The following is a 22,555-nucleotide window of genomic DNA, read 5'->3' as shown; positions in this document are numbered from 1 at the left end:
CATACTTGTTTGGCCTGGATTCCTGTCCAAGACACACAGGGCAGCACCTGAGCCTACGAAAACATCCCTGCAACTGAGCACACAGCACAACCCAGCACCCTCAGCTGTACTACAGGGGCAACAGGCTGTACCACCACCCACCAGTGAGTTACTTGCCTTCTCACAACTCTAAGCCATTCTAACCATCAGCTAACACCAGCACTCCCTGCAGAAAGGGCCACTGGCCTGTCCCTATCAGCTTGCATCAGAACAAAAACCCTGTACCATCAGTGTAGGTCATCACAGTTGGTTTCTGGCTGGAAGTTCATTCATGCTGGGCTTAGATAAGCTTGTCACATCAGTTCTCCCACTACCTCTTGGTCTGGAGTGAAGGTGATTTTAGTGTAACTTCAAACCTTGAAACTGGGAACCAGAAAGAACAGAGTTTCCACCAGTATTGAAACTCTATATGGCAGCTGTATGGTACCTCTGCACACATCCCACCAGGTTACAGATGTCCAGGAAATGTCTTCAACTACTTTGTCTGACAAGTCCAGCCTGATCTGCAGTCACTGCAGAAACGTCTGAAGTGCACCCCAGGAAAAGAATTAAACCTGTGCCCCCTAGAACCAGGAGACTCACAAACCTGCTATCTGCAACACACCCACAGCCAGTAGAACGCAAAGCTCAAGGTTCCTCAGGGAACTGACTTTCCCAGACCCAGCCACTTCCCCAGAGCGGCCTTGAAAGTCACCACAGAAAGGCTGGCTCTGATGCTGTATTTACGCTTCCACCTTGCCTAGTGGCAACAGTGTAAATATACCAACATTCAAAGCCTACCCACAAGAAAAGTCTTCTCCGTTTGCTTTGCCTTCCTCCTCTTTGCCATGTAACTATATTTACCCAATCATGATATTGCCAGTGAATTATACACTCCATCTGTTTTGATTCAACACGCTGATCTTTGCTGACTTGAAAATAATTAAAGACCTCTCCCTCACTCTCCCTTTCTGTCTGCAGCATGTATGCCAGTTGTTTGCTGGAATCCAGATAACTGAACAGCATTCCCTCATCAGGACACTCAAGGAAAATCACTTGTGACTACTAGGTTCTATTGCTGACTAGACTTTATTAAGATCATTGGTAAACTAGATTGCCTTGTGCTTGGAATACATTGAATTTGTTCCTTATTAAGCAGCTTGGGGTTTGATGAAGAGCGAACAGCATTTCTTGTGTGTCAAGATCTGGAATAAAGAAATATGCTTGATTACAGCACAGCAGGGTCCTCTTCTGCTCCCAGACAGCCCAGGAAACACATGATATGCAATCAAGCATTTTTGCTGCTTTAACTCATGCTGTTACTACACCTGAGTACAAACGCACCTGGAGATGCAGGACCTGCCCGACCACAGCCCTGTGCCTGCAGGATACCAGTTTGCTGACAGGATCACTTTGAAAGCCAAAAGTCCTTATGACTGACCTATTTCACCTCCTAGAGATGAGATGTGAGAGGAAGGACTAAGACATACACCCATATTTAAGAGAGGGCAGCTGGTACATTAGCTGAACAGGGCCAGAGGAGTATACTGTGTTACTAGTTCCAGACTCACCAATCTCACTGCCTGTTCATTGAAGGCTGTTGTACTTTTCACTTCACTCTGTGAAGCACAGTCACCTCACATACAGCCCTTGGCTTCCTCCTAAAAGATACTACAGAACACAGAACCAACTTCTTGGTTTACTTAACATTAATCCCTAACACTACAGCCATGCATATTTCTCCCTGCTTCTTTCTGGGGAAAATTTCTACCATTCACACATCTCCTTTCTCTGCTGAAAAGGACATGTCTCAGATATTAGACTCTTTAGTTACCAATCTTTTCCCTATTTTTACTACAAAAAATAAGGAATTCCAGAGCTCAAAGTACTTCCTTCAGCCTTTAGACTGTTTTTTTGACATTTCATGGTTTGCTTGGTTGGGTGTTTAGGTTTTTAATTTTTTAATAAAGAAAAGGAAAATCCTGCCACCCAAACAGGATATATTATTCCAAGCATTCCAGGATCAATTTCATCAACACTGCATGTAGAAAAAATGTTTCTGTGCATGTCTATTTCTGTACATCCACATGCATTCTACTAAGTATTTGCCTTTAATACCACCAAGAACCAGAGGAGGCCTTCTACTTATCCCACTGAGAATTTCTTTTGAACTGCTTGTCCACTACAATCATTAAAACCCTATTTTGACTTAATAATACAGTCCCATATGTGTTGGAAGTCCTTGTGTTTCTCCTTCATAGATGTTAATTTCAAATTTGCCTTGCTGAAATGCTTTTGTTGTTCCTCTGCAGAAAGAGGCCCCAAGAAATATGCATTGCTGCGTATGATTCACTGCTGCAGAACAGCTGTCACCACAATTGCTTCCAGACCTTTATGAAAGCACTGAACAGCACAGATCACTGCAGAGGAAAAGAATCTCAAACACAGATTTGATACGGATTCCCACTAACTATTCCTACTAAAACTTTGCTAACTGGTCCTTAAACCTTTCAACACATGCTCTAAGGATGTATTAACATTATTTTGAAGCAACAAAGGTAGGCATTTGCAAAGCGATCATGTATACACTCAGTGTTGCTACTAAACACAAACCTGTAATTCCTCACACACTTTTTGACAAGAATTATGTCCCATAAAACTCTCTCAAGAGTCATTTCTGCTCTCAAGGCACCACTGATGTCCCCTCTGTTTTGTTTCAGACAGATGTCTGGACAAGTAACTCTTTGCTGTGCTTTTCTGGAACACGTGCCTTATCTTCCACAGTTTATCAAAAACTAATGTCATTGGGTCAGTGATTTCCAGTCATCTCTTCAGACTCTTTCTAAACACCAGTTACTGAGTTGTCCCTTTGGAAAACACTTGAAGTTATCAACTGCTTCATGTGCACTGCACCAGACCGATGAAGATACCCCAGTACTATCAATAAACAAGATGATTTTTACATACAGCACACACATACCTAGTAAGTATCCTGTTTTTTTATAAAGCAGTTTTTCCATCTTTACCTAGGAACAAAGCTAAATGAGTTAAGAACATTTTTCCTAATGTTCTACTTTTTGTCCTTAAATTGAACTGTATTTAAGATGTGTTCAAGATTGTGTTTCTCTCTCTTGGGTAAATAAGGCCTTATCTGTTGCTGGACTGGCAGCCAGAGGCCAATTAGCAGACATGCTGACCGAATTATGCTCCTACCCCAGGAATGCATCTCTAACTCTGAATGGAGACACATTGGCAGGCTTATATGGGAAAACTCCTTGCTGCTGTTTATCTGTCCAGATCTTGGTAAGAACACATTGTTGTGTTTTCACAAGCCATTTGACTGGAGTCTTCCAAAGAGCCTCAAAAATAAAGAGACTGGATCCTATTGCCCTCTTGAATGTTTTGCTTGTCCCAAGAACACTGTTGACCGCTGCCTTGAAAGGTACCACTCAAGTCAACGAATCCAGCACCTTGATACCACAGCCACAAACTTATCAAAATCACTTTAAACTAGTTGGGTTTCTCAATCCCCCGTCTTACTGCTGGGAAGCTGTTCAAACTTCACACTGACAGCGACTGAAATCATCTTCCAGCTGCCACCTAAACTTACACACAGCGATTTCACACTCATTTTTCCCCTCATGCCAATATTGGCTTTTACCTACCTCTGGGCTACTGCCCCTTCACATGCAGCAACCTTACCCTTTCTCACGGAACCAACAAGACAAGTTGGAAGCTGGTTGCTCACAATCACATTGGTGGACTCATTGGTTTTGGCTACGTGGTCCTTGCATGAACATAACCGAAGGAAAGCACTCTGATCACGCTACACAATGATGACCTTAGCAAACGTTTCAACCTGTAGATGGAGCGCTTGCACTGCTTAAAGAGTCCCCGAGTGCCTGCTCATCCCTTCCCAGCAATTTCTAGCAATTTTTAAATTGGGAAATATTTGTCCCGTGTGGTTTACTCTGGCATTCCATTTAAAAAAAAAAAAAAAAAAATAAAAATCCAGAAGACAGAAAACTGGAGCTTGGCAAACTCTACTCAAATCAGCTCCAAGTAGGAAGAAGAATGCATTCTCATGCCCCACAGCTGCACGCTGGCTGTGTCACATGCATGTTAAGACATGCAATGTCTTTACATGCAATGAGAACTCTCTGAAGAACTAATATATTTGCTAGACTTGCTACTATTAAGTTAAAAGGCTTTTCAGTGAAGTTCAAATATAGTTACCACGGAAAAGTCTAACTGCTTCCAGGAAAAGATGCAGCCAGACATGAACTTCTGGATCTGCTGTGGGTGGCTTTTTGTTTGTTTGGCTGCTTTGCTGGCTGGGGATTTTTTTTACAATTTATTAGTAATAAAATCTGGTGGAAGCAATTTTATTTCACTTGCTATCAACTTTCTAGTGCAAATCATGAGCCAATTCATTCAAATGAACACTATCATCCCTTTTTATCACTACACTAGAACTAGAATGCCTCTTTTACAAAAATGGATTGGTTCTAGGAGAAATGGGCTGGAAACACAGAAATCTTTACACTACATTGAACCAGGTTTATTTGGTCCACCGCCTTGTATCTAATCATGATTATCACAAGCTCTTTGGCAAGACCGGGCAAAAAGTCTTGTAGAAAGCAATTTAGAAACCCCTGCATAGTTCTAAGATCATCTCTCTTCCTCCCACTATGGCAAAAAGGACTCAGACATAAGGGTAGAAGTCTGTATTTCTTACAGCAAGATCATACTTCCAAGAGAAGCTGTCATCTCACATCCCACTCAGAGAAACACTTTTGCCTGGGGTACACCAACACCTTAAGAAATCTGGAGAGGGGCTTTTTACAAGTCTTGTAGGGACAAGCCAAGGGCTTTGAACTGGCAGAGGGGAGATTTAGATGAGACATCAGGAAGAAATTCTTCCCTGTGAGGGTGGTGAGGTCCTGGCACATGGTACCCAGAGAAGCTGCGGCTGCCCCATCCCTGGCAGTGTTCAAGGCCAGGCTGGAAGGGGCTTGGGAGCAACCTGCTCTAGTGAAAGGTGTTCCCATGGCAGGGGTTGGAACTGGATGAGCTTTAAGGTCCCTTCCAAACCAAACCAGTCTGTGACTCTATGATGCATTTTCAAGACCTTCATTCTATTTACCGATATAACTGATTAAGTTTTCTTTCTTTTTGAGGGGTGAGCTCTGAAAAATTCAGTGTATATTGTGAATGAAACCATACCACCCCCCCACCCCCCTTTTTTTTTAAAAAAAAAAGCAGCTAAAAGCATTATTGAGCTCCTTCACAAAAGTACATGCTATCATCCAAGTGGCACCTAAGGAGACCTAAAACTATGCTCTGTCTATACTTTGCAGCATATCTTTTTGTCTGAGGTTCCAAATGTGTTTCTGCTTACTTCTCTTGGACAAACCCACTACAGAACAAGATGCAATCCCTCTCTTCTTCCTTGTCAAATTTCCTGCCTTGCCTGCTTCCCTTCCACGAGACAGCTGACGCATGAGAAACCTCTTGCTAGCTCATATCCATGGAACAATAAATGTACCCGATCACTTTGTGTTGCTGATCAATGCAACAACTGCATTTTAAAAGCAGAAATCTGATCTGAAGACAGTGTCAGCCCCGCCAAGCATAAACTGAATATTTAAACATCTCAAAGCTGATTTGTAAAAGCTCTTCCTCAAAGCCTAGTATTTTAGGGATGAAGGTGTCAAGGAATGAGGTATTAGAAAGCTCTTGCTATAAGGAACGCAACCTTGCAACCATTTAAAAGTTGTCCAACTTGTTTGCTCATTCATTCATTTACTTAAGACTGCAGTTTAATGCCTATGTATCAGAAAACAAGAGAGAAGCTCCTCTTCTAAGTGTTGCTTTAGATGTTTCCAAGTATTCTAACCTATCAGTAACTGATTTGAAAATCCTTGAAATAGGCGTATATTTTTTGTTTGTTATCCCTTTCTTATCCCCATTTACACTGGGGAACGGCAGGTAAATCCCCGTCTCCACATACCAGCCCTCCTATAGGCAACACTCAACACAGCTTCTGGTATTTAAACATAATTAACATGACAAAGAAAAGGCAACTTTTTAGGCAGGGAAGAATTGTCCAATCCCTTTAACATTAAAATAATGTCCCTCGGACAGACCATTCTACCAAAACAACACACTGTATCTTACATCTGCCTTCCTAAATTTGGCAAACCCTAACACAGAGCTCAACCAGACATGGCCCAGTGCCCTGCAGCCAGGACAGTGAGGTGAACAAGTACAGGAAACGGAGGCCACAAAAACTAGAAAGAATCCACATTCCCTGCTAATACATCCAGGCTCTGGCTCTCCAGCAGGCTCTCTTTACACATGCAAAGGAGCAACATTCACACCTTCCCTTACCTGTCCACAGCACAGAACTAATAAGCCCAAAGTCCCCACACTTCACACCCTTACCCGGCCCTAACCTGGGGAAGGAAAGGAGGCATAAGGCCAGGAAGGCAGGTGTGGTGCTAGATCAAAAGCCTCTGTGGGGTTTAGGAGGAAGAATTTCTAAACAAAGTCCTATAAGCAGTAGATGGGGTGAAGGAAAAAGGAGAGGTACACAGTGCTTCCTCCATTTACCCCTCTGAAGTATCCAGCTCCAGAGGATTCAGAAGTCTGCAGGACCAGGGGAGCACCAGGAGACAGCAAACAGTTGCAGGGACTGGAGAATTGCTGGTGAGTATATCCGAATACAGCACTGTGATTGATTCAACTGAACTTTGAAACTGTGGCTGTGCCTCTAGAGGCCTTTGGGGATGGGAAAGGGGAAGGACAACTGCACAGAACAATTGCACCCAGGGCTTCTAATAAATGTAGTAACTATAAGCATACATTTTTCTTTTAAAAGCCAAGAATTTTCCACACAAATTGAAGAGTGCGAAACAGTCACTGCCCTACAGCAGCCACAGAAAGCCAGGTCCTAAAAATAAATACTTCTTACTTTTTATTTTCTTTTATTTTCCTTCTTTCTTCATATTTGAGTATGATACAGAGATCAGAATCTGAGCTACAGCCTTTTCACACAATCCCAGCATGACCATTAGATTCTGACCCTAATTCCCTCCTGTTGGGCTCTCCAGCTTCATGGGATTAGGTGGGAGGGGGCAAGGAGTCATATGCCTGGTACACAGCAGGAACCTGCAACTCAAAAGTATCTTAAACCACTGTTTTGTTCAGCCCACCCAAACATGGAAAAGAGGGGAGTGGTTTCACAAACTATCTCCTATGCTTTCTCCAGCAAGAGTTCAGAGACATCAGACTCACTCAAACTAAGTGCTCTGCGCACTCTGTTTGTATGTCCCAGGAGAGCAAGTAAATAATTCAAGTCTTACTGAAATCAGTAGCCAGGCTACTCTGATAATAGAAATCCAAAGCAGAACCAGAAGGGAAGATAAAGAATGAATTCATCATCTAATTAGAAAACAACACACAACCTTCTCTGCCTAAGTGGCAGGAGGCAAACTGATCAAATTAAAACAAGCACTACTGAATAGCAAAGATATAAAAACCATGCAAGGAAAACCACTGGTATTTAAGTGATGGACTCACAACCTGAAAGCAGATACATTATTTATTTCAAGTATTTATGTCCTTATTGATTCCCTTTTGTATCTGATTTGCTGTCACTGGTGAGTTACAAGGTTATTAATTATGCATAGCCATGAATAATATATCCAGTCACACCAACTGAATTTTACCTGCATTTAGAAAGTTTTTATACTTGGGCTTTTTCTGAATGGTAGCTAAGACTTACATAAATAGATTAGTTAAAACCTATAAAACAATACAAATATTTTGAAGCAATTGCTGGAGAAGTAGCAAACAAACATGGAAGTAGGCAGTTGTCAATTTCAGTTCAAACAGCTGCCAGGAGACAGGAATCAAGGCATCAGAGCTTTAGTTAGGAAGTCCCACACAGAATACCTCCTCTGCCATGTAGTCTTTTGGAGCTACAGCTTGCAAGAACATTTTCAGCTGTTTGACTTTATTACAAAAAATGAAGATCCCCACAAACCACAATCCACCACCTCCTATCATCTTCTCCTGCACTTGGAGTTTCATGACAGCAAAAGAGTTTCCCAGGAATGCAAGAAGTGCCATTCATTTAAAGACTTGTTCCACACAGTACCACCCAGCTTTGTTGTGAAGCTTAGTGAGAAAAGAACCCTAAAAGCATAGCCCAAGGTCATGCTCAAGAGTGACCCTTAAGAGCAGAAAGCCAAGTCCTGAGCATTTTAGGATTCCTAAGCATTTGTGTAGAAGATAAAATGCAGTATGGAAAATACCATTTTCATTCATATGAAAGCAACATCATGTGGCCATACTTACATGTCCAGAGCCAAAAAAGACGTGAAGTATACAACAAGAACACAGAAGAGACATGCTAGCTTTAGAAGGTGAAATTCTGATTTCAAAAACCCTACCAACCTAACATTGTACCAGTATTTTTTATTAGTAGTAGTAAAGTTGTAAATCAATCCCTTCTGAACATCTCAATGTAAGTAAACTGCAGGGTGGGGTACCACAGGTACACTCTGACCTCATCTACCTCAAGTGTAGTCCCAGAGAAGGCTGGTCACAGCCCCGCTCCTTTCACCCACAGAATTAACTACAAACCTTTAAAGCAAATAGACTCAGCAAGTTGATCTGATGAGAAAAAATGTTAGGAGGCTTTTCGGTAGGTTGCTTTTTACCAGGCCAACTTTCCAAACAGACAGATTCTAAGGCCACATCATCATTACAGTGGGAGCACATGAATTAAAAAACAGAACACAAAAGAAAACCTATCTGTAGTGGACGGGCAGAGAAGAGGTGGTGTATGGGACTAAACTTATTTTTAAATTAGCAAGCCCTGTTCCTGAGAATACAAATGAACTACTTGATGCCTGAGGCAAGTCACTGAATTAACAACTGTTGGTGCCATTAAAGCTGTAAATAAGCAGCCTAGAGAAAATCCCTATGTACACCCCGTGCAGTGTGATACATTCACATTCTAAGTATTTGCTGAGCAGTGCCCACCTATTCTTTCAATGTTTGAATATAGTACAGCAAAGTGTGATCACATTCCAGAACTGCATCAACTCCCCACAATGAAATGCAGAAAGACTCCAAAGCTAATTGTCATTGAGCTGTAAGCTAATTAATGGGAAGGGGAGCAAATGATAAGATCAAACACGACACTGCCAACTAATTTCAGCAATTACAACACAGCTGCATGAGTGTGCAGAAACAATATTTATCGGACGGTTAAAAAGCAAAGTAACTTAACAGAGATTCAAGGTCCTGCCGGTGGTTTACAGTCAACAGACAATTTTGTGACTAAGCTAAATGTTGCTTACCTGCACGGAGAAGAGTGCAACATCAACAGGCAACAGCTTTCAAGTGTTTGCCGAGACCAGATCCAGAAGAAGTGTCCATTTTCTCTGTTATGATAGAGCCTATAATGAAAAACGGAGCTCAATCTAATCAGCAGTTTCAAGGTAATAATTTCACACCACTCAGCTGAAGCAGAACTTCACAGTTCAGGTAACAAGTGGAAAAATTATTTTTCTCCTGAATTAGTTTCTGTTCCTCTAGTGAAGGTACCAGTAAACCTCAGTCATCAGGTTTTACTGAAAGCCTCTCTAGTGCAGAGGCCACGCACAGGGAAGGATTTCACCATGCAGCTCAACAGTCACACTGACTGGTGACTATGAACTCTCACTTTTGCTTACCAGTGCTCTGCAAGATATTAAAAGACATCGCTGTGTATAACATCCTATGTATATTCTTAATAAAGAACATATATATGGTCTGTGTGCAATAAATGGAGCATGTGTTCAGGTGCAACACAGCAAAGAAAGAACCCTGCCTACCTCCAAGAGCCTTTATCTTGCACTGCAAGCACAGAGACACCTTGCTAAAGCTGTGCTACCTGAAAACATTCCCACTCTTAGGTTTTTTTTTTCTGCTGTTCAACCAACAAAGATGCTCACATGAAACAACACTTCAGGCAAAGCCTGTCTGGTTAGGGAATTTGGATCACTCTGTTAAGGCAGAGGCAAGTTAAGAAACTCCATGCAAACCACTCCTAACCTGTAGGGATACCAATTCCCTTGGCAAACAGCACTGGGAAGTATGGCCTGATCCAAAGATGCTTAAGTTAGCTACAGCCTTCAATGAAGTCATTAGACTTCTGTGATCCCTACAAAGCTCTCAGCAGTGCTTTTTTAACAAATTATTATTATTTAAATCTAACCTAGTCACATTTAAACTGACCATAGGAGAGGTTGTCAGTAATGGACAACAAGCTTCTGGAATAAAAAGCTGCAAATCACAAGAATTTCAATCCTGTAAGGAGCTGTGTAGTGCAGCTCAGCCATGGTAAACCATTCAGCATGATCCACCACAGCTATATTGAAATCAAAATGCCCTACTCTGCTTATTCTGATCTGGCAGCCTGCAGTACAAGCAGAACCCACAGATTCTGAGATTCACAAAGTTTAACCAACAAACCAGAAGCCTGTTCCTTGTACAGTTAAAGCACAGCACAGAATGGTACACAACTGTCTTGGAAACCAAGAACTATTAGCCTGCAAAAATAAAACTTGAATACTGCTGCTGTACACCTTTTCCATAGTCCTTCCCCATAACCAAAGGTGGCAGCCAAATTGGCTTTGCTTACATGCATATCCAAAAGCAGTAAGGAATATCCAGAAAAAGAAGATGCACAATAAATTCCCTGAAAACTGGCTGTTGTTCTAGCTTGTCCCTGTAACATTCTATTACCCCACAAAATCTAGTGTGGCAAGTCCAAAGCCACACGTTTGGTCAGAATCCTACAGACATCAATGCTGACAATGGGGAGAGAAGTCAGGACATTCTGAGCACCAGAGAAAACCCCAGGCTCAAGCAAAGGGAGAAGCTTTGCTAATTCCAGCCTCTTCCCACCCATCAAAGATGGGCACTTTGGGGCCCCTTACACATTTTCTTGCATATGCTATAATCTCAGCAGCATGGCACAGGATTTGACTACCGCAGCAGAAAAGGTGTATGTAAAAGCCAAGCTTTCAGGCACAACCTGAAATACAGAATGTACAGGAGATACACCCCCCCTGCCTTGCGTGATGCTCAAACAGCTGCTCTTGCCAGCCTAGGAAGGCCTGGTTGTATACTGTTGTATTCCACCCCAGAGGTAGGGAGAGGCAGGTTTTGCACAGAGTGCAATCAGTCCTTACACTTTAAATAGCCTTTGGATCAGGACCTTAGTTTCCAAGAAACACAAATACTTGTCTCAGACTAACTAGGGGAGCAGAGCCTAAAATTAAATGAATGTGAGACAAGAGTTTCATATAACCTAGCCTGCAAGACTTGACACAATGCTCATGTGGCATGGAGAGTCTAACTTTTCCAATCAGAGCTACAGAAACCCACCCAATTCTGCACTGCACCATGCACAGCATCTAAGGCCCCTTTGTGTATGTAACTGACTCAAAGCTGAATTATATCTTTCTATGCAGAGCATGAAATCAGAAGGGTTTACCCAAGCTTTATGCCAGGTACTTTACATTATATGCAAACATTAAATTGCACTAAGTTTCTCAGACATCCTCAACGTCTAGATGGATGGGGGATCTAATTTTCAGTACTGGACTTGCACCATCTTCCCTTACTGATGGGATAAGTTCACATGGCTCTGCGCACTCGGGTACTTTGACAGCAGCATCACAGTCACTCAGCAGCTCACGGACAGGCAGACAGGCTTCCAGACAGGTTAGTTACTCAATCTACTTTTAAATAGTCTTTTCCTTCTTCCCCCTCCCTCCTTTTTCAGGGCAGAGTTGTTTTTCTCCCTCTTGGAGTGAAGGGCAGGGAGGCAGTCATGCGTGCACACATCTAGCAGCTAACTGTGCATGATTCCCTCTGGCAGCCCTGTCAGGACCTCAGCGTTTTTATGTACAAGATGTCACACCGGGAAGGGTTCTACAACACTGAGCCCCTTCAAAATTCAAACCCAAGAAAGCTATTACAAATGAAAAGCCCTTTCTTTTCAATTCTCATTTCTGGCTGGGTTTGTTTGGTATTTTTTAAGAGGAGTCCAAGACAAAAGTTGGCCCTGATGTTCCACAACATCAAATGCAGATTTCCTGAAGATTTTGGTAAAAAATTGAAGTCCTGCAGTAAAGAGCATTACCTCTCCTGAGCCTTGGAAAACACACAGCCGCACCCAAGCAGCAGTCTACAAACTCCTCCATAGCATTTCTGTGGGAAATTCCTTGATCTGGAAAGGAGATTACTCCTTGGAGCTACAACTAGAGATGACTTTCCTTCTTACCAGCACACTTCTAAACAGGGAAGCATGAGTAATTTCTCAGCTCTCTTTTAGTTTTTAAGCATACTTACCAAGGTCCCAGTTGGGCAAAATGCTTAGAGGAGTGAACACAAGCCTCTCTGTTTTCAAGTCTGGCAACAACCAGCAGGTACCAATACTTCCTCAGGGCTCCCAGGGAGAAGTCCGGATTTACTGGTTACCTCTTTGAGCCTTCAGCAGGAACAGCCTCAAGTGAAGCAAGTAGAAATGTTCTCAAAGATATTTCTGAGTCCCACAAAACAATATAAATGCATGAGCGCTTGCTCTTGTCACCACACCACTGATACATACAAACATGGCAGGTATTGCACAGAGCAGCATCAAAGGGAGAGGCAATCAAGACAAGACAGCTTCTGCTGCCACAGGGGTATGGAACAAGCAGACTCTACTGACTGTTGACTTTGAGAGCACATACTGCCTAATCCTTGCTTAAACCCTGCTCCCTTCCTCTCAGAAAGGATGCAGGCTCACTTTAGCTTTCAGAAAAATTCACTTATTCCTGAATTCTGCACGGGTTTTACCTGGAAGGGTCAATCTGGATTGGTAATTCCTTCAATACTGCGTGCTGTGCCAAATCTAACAGAATAAAGCATGGGGTAATTAAAAGGACCAGGTAATTTTGACTTAAAGGCAATGAAACCTGAGCTTTGAAAGGAGCAAGGATAGATTCATTTGTAAGAAGCTCTGCTGCGATAGAAAGCTCAAAATAAGCAGGTAACTTGCAACAGGATAACGTGCTGTCAAACACGCTGGTTCCTGCGCACAGTGTGCTGATAGTTGCAAAAGCTTTGCACTCCTCACAGAGGACATGCATATAACAGAACAGATTTATGTCCTATCATTTCTTCATTTGCAATTCAAAAAGCTACACAGGTCTGGTTCCCCACACCTTTTATTAGCAGCCACAAATGAACATTACTACTGAAAACAGTCCATGTCTGCACGTGGACTTTAATTCTTGAGTAAAAATGTGGAAACATTTTTCTGAAGCTTCACAACTAAAACTGTTGCTGTTGAGGCCATCAGAATTTCCCAACTTGATTATTAAAGCCTCCCCTCCTCAGGCTCTCCCACACTCATGTTGCCCTCTCCCATTCACAGGGAGAGCTGCTGCCCACAGCTTCCTCAGGCTCTGACCTGACCACTTCACCTCCCTCTGCTTTCTGCAACTCCTTCTCCTGCACTGTACCACATTCAGACTTGCTCTAAATCCCAGGACCACGCACAATCTTACTTCCATCAAACTGTCCTCTGCCACATCCCACAGTCTGTCCAACTAACACGCACCTTCTGAAAGTCACCCAGGCTGCCTCCTGCCTTGCAAAAAGCAATCCAGGCTCCAGACATAAGTTTTAGGAACTGATCCACAATGTTTTTTTTTTGTAACAGCTTAGTAAAAATCACACCCTAATGCTTATAAAGCAGAGAGCAGCTGCCCAACTACGCTATCACCAGTACTTTCAATCCCAGAATTTTAAAATTATGTAAAAAAAAAACCCAAAACAATCTCCATATTCTTCACCATCCAAGTTTTTCACCCTTAAAGTGTATGAAATCCTCTGCAACCTAAGGATCTAAAAAAGGTTGTTAAAAAGATCTGTTCTGCTTTAGGTTAATTATTTCAACTTCCTTTTTTATCATACGCTTCCACATACTGAAGTAGAAGGAAAACAAACAAACTGCCAAATTGGTGCCAGCGGCATTGAGAGAGGCACAGTTCACCCCTACCACTCATTAAGTTTTTACATCATACTCATGCTCATTCCTCAACCTACCTTGCTCTAGCACTGTTACAAGATCCGGAGACGCAAACCACGACATTCCTGCAGTTGTTATAGTGGGTCAGTATTTTTCAACTGCATGCAGGATAGGGAGATGGGGTGAGCCTCTGCAGACTAAGAAAGAAGATTGTTCTGTAGAGAACAGCTGCTGCAAGAAGTTAAATTTCTGACTCTCCACGACATCCCACCAAAAGATGAATTCCCCTCCAACACCACCAGAACAAACAGTGGACATCCCCACAGACAGATGCCTTGGATCCAGTGCATCTCCTATAATGGAGATGATTTCTGACAGTTCAGCCAAGCTCTCCCACCAATATCCAAGAAAAGCCTGGGCCGACATCTCCCACATTTTCCTGTGATCTAACAGAACAGTCAGAGCACAACCTGCCCTCCCCTCACTGTGTGCATCCTCATAGCCTGTTCATAGCACAGTGACTTTCCTAAGTGGAAGCCCCCGCAGCTCCGTGGCTGGAGAACAGAAACCCTAAAATCACACCTCCATCAATCAGCAGTGCAGAAGCACAGGCAAAAGACAGTGGCTCCAAGAGGTAAGAAAGCACTGGGGGTCTCCACTAAATACGACAAATTCCGTCCCATCTGTGATAAGCCCTATGCTCCTCCTTAGAAGAACACATCAGAACGTGTGGTCCTAACCCTCTACAGTTCCTGCACTGCAGCACTCATTTGGCAGCACAGCTCAGAGAGCAGCAATTAGTGGTGTTCAAAATTACCGTCTGAGTAATTGGTTTTTAGGCAGGTTCTACTACCCTCTATCTTGAGTGTAAATCAGAACTCATAATTTTCTGTGTATAATTGGCTATGAAACTCTGAGCTGCAGTTTCAACTCTTTACTTGTACAACCTTGGAAAGTTTTCACACCAAAAAAATAAGGTGATATTTTGTACACTCACAAAAAACTCACAATATGAGAAAGTTTTCAGGGAGGAGAAAGAACAGTCCATCTGGAGATAATAAACCTGACAAGAGACAGAAATTCCAGGATCAAAGACAGAACTTCATTATATTAATTAAAAATTACTAATTTTTGAGAAAAAAATGTGGTGATTCATGCACCCTAATGGAGTTTGAGGGTTCAGTCTTCCCCATCAGTGTCATCACATCATTGTCCCCTCAAAAATCGTGGCTTATTCCCTGCTCTGTAGATGAGGAAAACATGATAGAATAATTATGTATTTAAAGGGTGAAGATAATTTTAATAAAGAATTTTGTATTTTTACATGCCCCAAAAAGCCATTTAAAAATATACTAAAGGAAGATCTTTTGATGTCAGTAACACTCACTTCTGGGGAGAACTAAATGCAGATAGGAAAAGAGCCAGCTTTTATTTGTTCTTAATGAGACAAGTTCACAGGCCTTCACACTGTTAACAGTGAGAAACTCCTAATCTTACCTTAATGTTAATGCAAAGATCACCAATTATGCCATATAATGCCAGGGGTGAGGCAAACCCAATTCTCCTTTCTCCTAATTTAAGTCACAGCATCCTGAGGCAGGGTCTCATTGTGTTCTGTCCTTTATGGCACAGTAAGGGCATACTTAATGAACTACAACACAGATGCTAGAATAAGATGCAGGAAAACCTGCAGCATCTATTATATACCTAGACCAGACAGGCTGTTTTGATTGCTGTTTGCTTGGTTTTTAAGCCAGAAGCTCTACAGAGAGGGGAAACAACTGAGTTCTTACAGGAGAAAACCACCGCTCCTAGGTCAGCTTTTTAAGCAAATTTCCCTGTATTTCTTTTATTACCATACACCACCATTTAACAACATAAAGGACCTTAAGAAATACAACAGGAAGAATAGTTTGGCTTATACTCAACATTTAAATGGAAGCTACCTGACACGGCTGACAAGTTAAATGTGCCTGCAGTTATCAAGATGGCAGGGAGATCAAGATAGAGTAAGGGAGAGAAGAGGTGGGCAGTTAATCAAGACGACCTTTCCATTTATTTTATCACAACATCATCTCTGCCAGCAGACTGTGTATCAGCCTGCTTTGGCATATTTCCAATTCCAACTGTATTTCCAACTGCAGATAGACACTTCTCTATATTACCTGTTTTATAAACCACACTGCAGAGTGTGCAGCAACTATGGACATCTCTTGGCTTCTGCTCTTCTCCACTATTCCACAATGAAACCTGCATTATGTTACCTTCATGTAATTCCCAGAAGAAAAGTCAAGGATTCATGTATAAGAAATGGCCCTTTATAACAATGCGTTGCCTTTCTGTCACCCTTCTCCTTGTACAAAGTGAAGGGAATGTAATGGAAACTTAAAACTTTTTTGTTAGCTGTTTTTTGGATATTGTTCAGAGCATGGAAGAATCTATGTATGCTTCAATGGCATAAGGGAAAAAAGGTCAACAATTTCAGTAGTAATTGAAGCTACAGCATAACAGTCCCATTTCAAGAAGATGCTTAAAGTCAAAGCTCCCCCACAGGGCCTTCTGCGCTGGCTGTGATGCAGGGAATTTCCTGTGTGGTGTGACACCAGGGTGAGGAAGCAGCAGCATGTCACACTGGGTTTCAGTCATGGTCCTATACTGTCACCACAAAAGAATGGGAGATTTTGGGGTTCTATCCTACCTTTAAAAAAGGATGACATAGTTTGGTTACCACTAGCTTGTCTGTCTTCATTCCATTACAATCATCCTCTCCAATATTCATCCTTCAGCTTTCTAAATGTTTCAGCATCATTTCAGTCAAATGAACTTAGTATGTAAGTAAATTGATGGAAATGCAGAAGGCATCAGACACCTTATAGGCAAAACTACTAGTTCTTCCTGTAAGGCATCTATGCTTAATAAAAAACAAATATAACATCAGTATGAGAAGAGGGGCTGAGGGGAAAACACAATCAACAACTTGAAAAAGCAGGTTTTGAGAGAGAGGAACCCATGCAAGCACTTTTAACACAAAAGGCAGCTCTGGACTACCCAAGAAGTGAATGATAGGAGGCAAGGGCTGCTAAAAAGAACATATCAAGTCCCACCTACCATCTTCCTATCCCACCTCCCCATCCAACCAGAGCTATCTGCTGCCAATTACTGCGGGTTTTGGCTAACCCAGACTTAGGCTAACCTACCTTCACAAAGAATGAGGAAGAAAGACAAAGCAATTTGTATTCATAAAGCTGCCACAGGAGGGTGGGGGGAACACAACCAAGAACCCACAAGCAAAAATGTAAGACAGCTAGTGAGATTCCCAAACAGAGAGAAAACAAAAAAGTAAAATATGCTGATGTGGTTTGTAATTCTAGTCCTGCAACAGATGTCACAGACATTGTGAATTAGAAGTGCTCCTACTTCGTAGAGTTCTTTTCCCTTGTCAAGATGACTAAAATACACACAAAACCAAGAATGGGCTTAGAGGAGAAAGACCCTAACAAGCAAATACTAACAAATGGCAGATCACTTGATGAGGAGGCAGTAAACAAAGTACACTGGCAAGCAAGCAGAAAGCTTTATTTATTGCTATAATTGTTCCTCTCAACACTGTCCCTGCAGATGTATGATTTCCTGTTCCTGTGAAAGTCCTTAAATGTACATATAAAAAGTCAAAGCTTATGATTTCAAAGAACTGGAAGCATTTCTTAACTTTAACCATTGCTTAAAACCAACAGTGAAATAAAGTCCTAACAAAAGCTTTATGCATAGGTCTCATGCACACAGACTGAATTATTACTTTACGGACATCATTTACAACAATGGAGAACTGACGGAGTACAAAATAAAGCCTAACATTCCAGAGAAATAAAATATTACTAGGAAAGGAAGAATCCTCTCCAGACTTACTAAGGAATCACATGAACAACATCTGCAAAACTTAACTTCCAGGCTAACAGCCATCTCTGCTGCAGCACATCATTGTACCATAACCAGTCCTTGCCACAACTGCTCAGTTTGACCAGCATTCAGGACCCTCCTACATTTTTTGCCCATCAAGGCCTCCCTCCCCCTGTCTTAGTGTGCTATCTTCGCAGAGCTAGTCTTGGGTTCATTCCTCTGTTGGAGTAGGCAGCCATGCTAGTGCCTGTCACTGCCTCACTACCTGTGGGATGCATGGCAATGCCATGGCAGGGTATGAGGTACTTGCCAGAACAGAGAGGCAGATGGACAGTGAAAATGATCTCTAACTTAAGACATTGCAAAGAGGAAGCAAAAAGCCTGACTATTTGCTCAGAATGAATGCTGTCTCCAAGAGGTTATAGACTCCTCTCTCCAAGGGTGACCACGAAGAACTAGGGATGAGGCCATGCCCCATCAGGGCCAAGTCTTAAGCCAACATTCTGGCTCCCAATTTTACACTTTCCTTTGACAAGCCTTCCAGATGGAGGAGAAAAATCATGTGCTTCACAACAGTATTCAAAAATACATGCATGAGAAACTATGCTAAACAGTTGTGATAAAGGTTCCCATGATAACACCAGATAGGTTCCTATCATGAGATTACTTCTCAAATAGGACCACTGCCTCTACTTCCACCCCCAAAATGACCTAACGCTGCTCATTTTAGCTGCTTCAGAAGGTTATACATCAAAACAGATGACCACATACTCCTGAATTCCTTGCAACTACTCACCACTTCATCTTGACAACCAAAGAAACTAACAGATTTAGAGCAGATCTCTCAATCCAGAAGGCCATACATCTCTCCCAGTGGCACTGTTCCCCAGTACCCAAGTTTTCCTGTCTGGGAGCAAATTAACCACTCCAGAACCCAGTACTCAGCAGCACGGCTTTAACACGTCCAGTAACACAAAAGGTTAAAACTTAACAGCCTTCAAGAAGTTGGAATTAATTGGCATAATTCTTTAAATCCTCATTTAGCATCAAAATATTTGAAATTAAGGAAACAAAGGAACATACCATCAGCAGAAACATGTACTATTGGGGGCTGTTGTAGTAGGCAAAATATCTGAGCACTCACTAATTTGGCTGCAAGCTCTTGTTCAGAAAACAATGTCTGGCAATAATAATATGATCCCAAAGAAAGGGCTCTACAGGGAAGTTATTTACTCTCTCACAAAGGCCATATGATTTATACATGTTGTCACTGCCTATGCCAGAAAATTGATGACTGATTACCACATGTTCATTTCAGTACTGGGTATCCAGCCTGAATTAACTAGATTAGGCCTTACGGAATTTTAACTATTTACAGCACAACTGAGTATAACATTTGGTTTAAGTCAACAAAAAGCAGCAGCTTTTAAAAAGAATCCAGTAAGAACAAGAATATATTAAAGCCACATTAATTACATGTTTATTATTTATCACTAGTTCTCATTTATTCCACAAACATCTGGATTCCATTACCATAGCTTGACGGAATGACAGTATTAAGGAGAGAAAAAAAGCGCCATATAAATAACATATAGGTCATTAAACATCTCTAAAGCAACGCTATCACTCATCCATTGCCAGCTCCTGAGGACAGGTATTCAACTATTCCCTTGTGCTGTTGGCTGGATATTGATTAAAAAGTTCCGTTATCTCAGTTCTGCAGCTCCCCTTGCAACAGGCACAAGATCCCTGCTTGAAATGTTGCAGGTCCTGTGAAGCAGGACCACGGAGCAGGAAAGACTAAGGCAGGGACATGAAAGCACTCAAGAGTAAGAAAAAAGCCTTTTGAGAGCAGCATCAAAGACAGAAATGAGTAAATTTGTGTCAGGCAAAGAATTTCTAAGACCTAAGAAACAGTATCACATACCAAAGCACCTGAATATGGTATGGGATGGTCTGATTAATATTAATAGACTGGTAATTTTATTCATTTTAGGCTTGTAGATAATGCTTGCAGCATACGAACATGTATGGCTTTTTCCAAGCCCCTTACCTCCCAGATGAATTAAAGCACACAGAGCCTTGCCAGTGAAGCTTTCCTCACTTGCAACCTCCGATTGCTTTACCCAATACCTAGCAATGATCTGTTAAATACTGTTCATTAATATTTCATTGACTATCCCTTTTAATTTGGAGGTTATATGTAAGTAATAACTCTAGTAAAACAGTTTTATTGTCAAGCCTACAGTGTTTTTAGTCTGTGTATGAACATCATAGTTTCCCCCTGCAGCAGAGGGTCTGAGTTGATGTGCCCAAACCAGTCATGAACATTTCCAGCTGCAGAAAGCCTAGAATTTTATCTGTATATAAAATTCACATCACTACTGTAAGCACCACTGAAGTACTACATCATAAAGTGTTACGAGCTGCAGTGCATGGGGCTCTGCTAAAGTCTGCTCACTTTTACAAACTCCACAGAAACATTCAGTGATTGCTAGATATATATTATGCAAGAATCTCCATCCCTCCTCCTGCTCTCTGACAGAGGCTGCTCAGCATTATATGGACCCACACGTGAACCCTCAACAAGGAAAAAGGAACCTGTACTACCCAGAGATCAATCAGTGCACAAACCCTTAGCCATTACAGTGTTAAAACAGCCTCGCTCTGCTCCTCCTCCTGTAGACAGTGGCAAGAAAGACGCTACTGAAGAGTTAAAAGTAACTCCGTGTGAGTGCATGAGGCAGAGAAACAAAACACAACCCTCTGACAAGAGCTCTGCAGCACCTCCTCTGATAGCTTATGAGGAGGATCAGCTTTTCCATTCAGGAAGAGCAGGCTGTCACCTGGGGCAGCAGGGCAGCCAGGGGCTGCTTATTGTTAGGGTAACAGCAGGATGTAAAGGAGGGCACATTCCAATTAACCTGAGGCAGCATATCCCCCAGAGGCAGTGCTGGATAGTGTAAACCGACCAAACATAACAGGAACATCCTGGACTTGAGCATAGGGAAACTGAACATTCATCAGTATGAGGAGGAAAATATCCCAAAACCAAGAACAAAATACTCTGGAGACTCTACCCTCAGTAACCCATTTCCCCAGTTCTTTTAAACTCTGCTTAAGCATCCTTTCTGCTCCTTTCCCCTTCCTACATCAGTTCTTGCAATAGAAGAAGCCTTCCTTCCATCTGCTTGCGAGCTAAGCTCCCCCCTTTTCCTCGAGGCTTCTAGCTTTGATACAAAGGAAGAGCTATCATAAAAATGGCGCAGAAAGACTGTATGCACATGAAGGCATTTTGCCTGCACACAATTCTTGTGACATACTTCTTAAAAGTATCTTTCACGCTTTAAGGAATGTAAACGAGGAGAAAAATCATGCTTTCAAACCACAGTACAAGGGCTTCCATGCAGCAGAAGGGCCTGTGTCCACACCCTTAACACCTCCTGGACAGACCACAGGACACCAGCTCGATGGTCTGGACACAGAAGCACCCGGGTCTCAGCAACAGGAACGCCCATGTTCACAGCACAGCCTGCCCCCACTTAGGGTAACCAGGATCTTTGGTGCCTACTCTACTTACTAGAAGAGTGGTGCTGCACAGACTGCAGCAAGCGGCTCAACCACTACTCAAAGCCCTTTTTGGAGGGCAGCAGCGCTGCCGCAACCACCCATAGCCGGCCACTGAGAAGCCCTGCGCACAAACCCCAGCGAGGGCTGCAGGGCACACCCTGGATGCCGCGGGGACCTCCAGCTCCTCTACTCTGGGCCCGCCGCACCCACAGCACCCAGAGGGGCGCGGAGCCCTCCCCGCCCGCCGCACACGGATCACGGGGGCGAGGGGTGCCGACGGCCCGCTTTCCCCCGGGGCCCAGAGAGACGGGTTCACACTTACCGGAGGGGCAGAGACGGCCGCTAAGCGGGGCGGTACCGCGGAGACAGGTGGCGAAACTGACACGGAGAAGAAGCCGTCGCGGCAGCGCCGCCATTTTGTGGCTGAGGCACTGGGCGGCGCGGGGCGCGCGAAGCCGCCTGGCGCTTCGGAAAGGGTCCGCGCGCGGCGTGAGGCGGCGCGAGCCCGGAATGGCGCTGGGCGTTCACGCGGCTTAACAGCGGCGCCGTTAAACCTGAGGAGCGGAAGGTGAGGGCTGTGCCGGCAGCAGGCTCACGGCACGGCCTGCACTGAACAGCTGAAGCTCCTGTGCCTTTAGTGTGGTTCCCTCACACCAACACCTACCTGGACCGTCCGCCGGTGCCTGCATGGGCCAGAGACTGAGTTGGTCAGCAACATGGATTGGTGCAGTGTTGTGTTCCTGGTGTGTAATTACGTATTTTATTTGTGTGGGTTTCCAGTAACACCAGTGGGATTGCTTTCAGAGGTGGGAGAGAAAAAAAGAACACCCGAGCAGCATGGCAGGGAAGGTTCATATGCTGCATCCAGCTCCTCCACCATAGATGGTGGAAGGTGTGAAGTGTCATGATGCTCGAGTGAAGTAATGGTGGTATTGCCCACGCTCCCAGGACCATCTGGCTGTTCTCAGGGTACTAAAGCACTTGTAT

At 43.0% G+C, this 22,555-nt stretch overlaps 1 long non-coding RNA gene across 1 annotated transcript; it reads right to left on the bottom strand.

Annotated features, from left to right (window-relative positions):
* Nucleotides 1-883: 883 nt before the first annotated feature.
* Nucleotides 884-22,067, bottom strand: LOC134165215 (uncharacterized). The gene is made up of 3 exons (XR_009965436.1): nt 21,891-22,067; nt 9,393-9,491; nt 884-1,223 (listed from the first exon to the last, which is right to left on the bottom strand). It is a non-coding gene; the product is annotated as an uncharacterized LOC134165215 (long non-coding RNA).
* Nucleotides 22,068-22,555: the final 488 nt, after the last annotated feature.

The sequence above is a fragment of the Pezoporus occidentalis genome, unplaced genomic scaffold (assembly GCF_034315485.1).
Source record: "Pezoporus occidentalis ecotype Australia unplaced genomic scaffold, CSIRO_AGI_Poc_V1 ctg233, whole genome shotgun sequence".
Classification (NCBI taxonomy): domain Eukaryota; kingdom Metazoa; phylum Chordata; class Aves; order Psittaciformes; family Psittacidae; genus Pezoporus; species Pezoporus occidentalis.
Note: the sequence above shows the minus strand (reverse complement) of the source record. Positions and strands in the feature narration are given on the sequence as shown.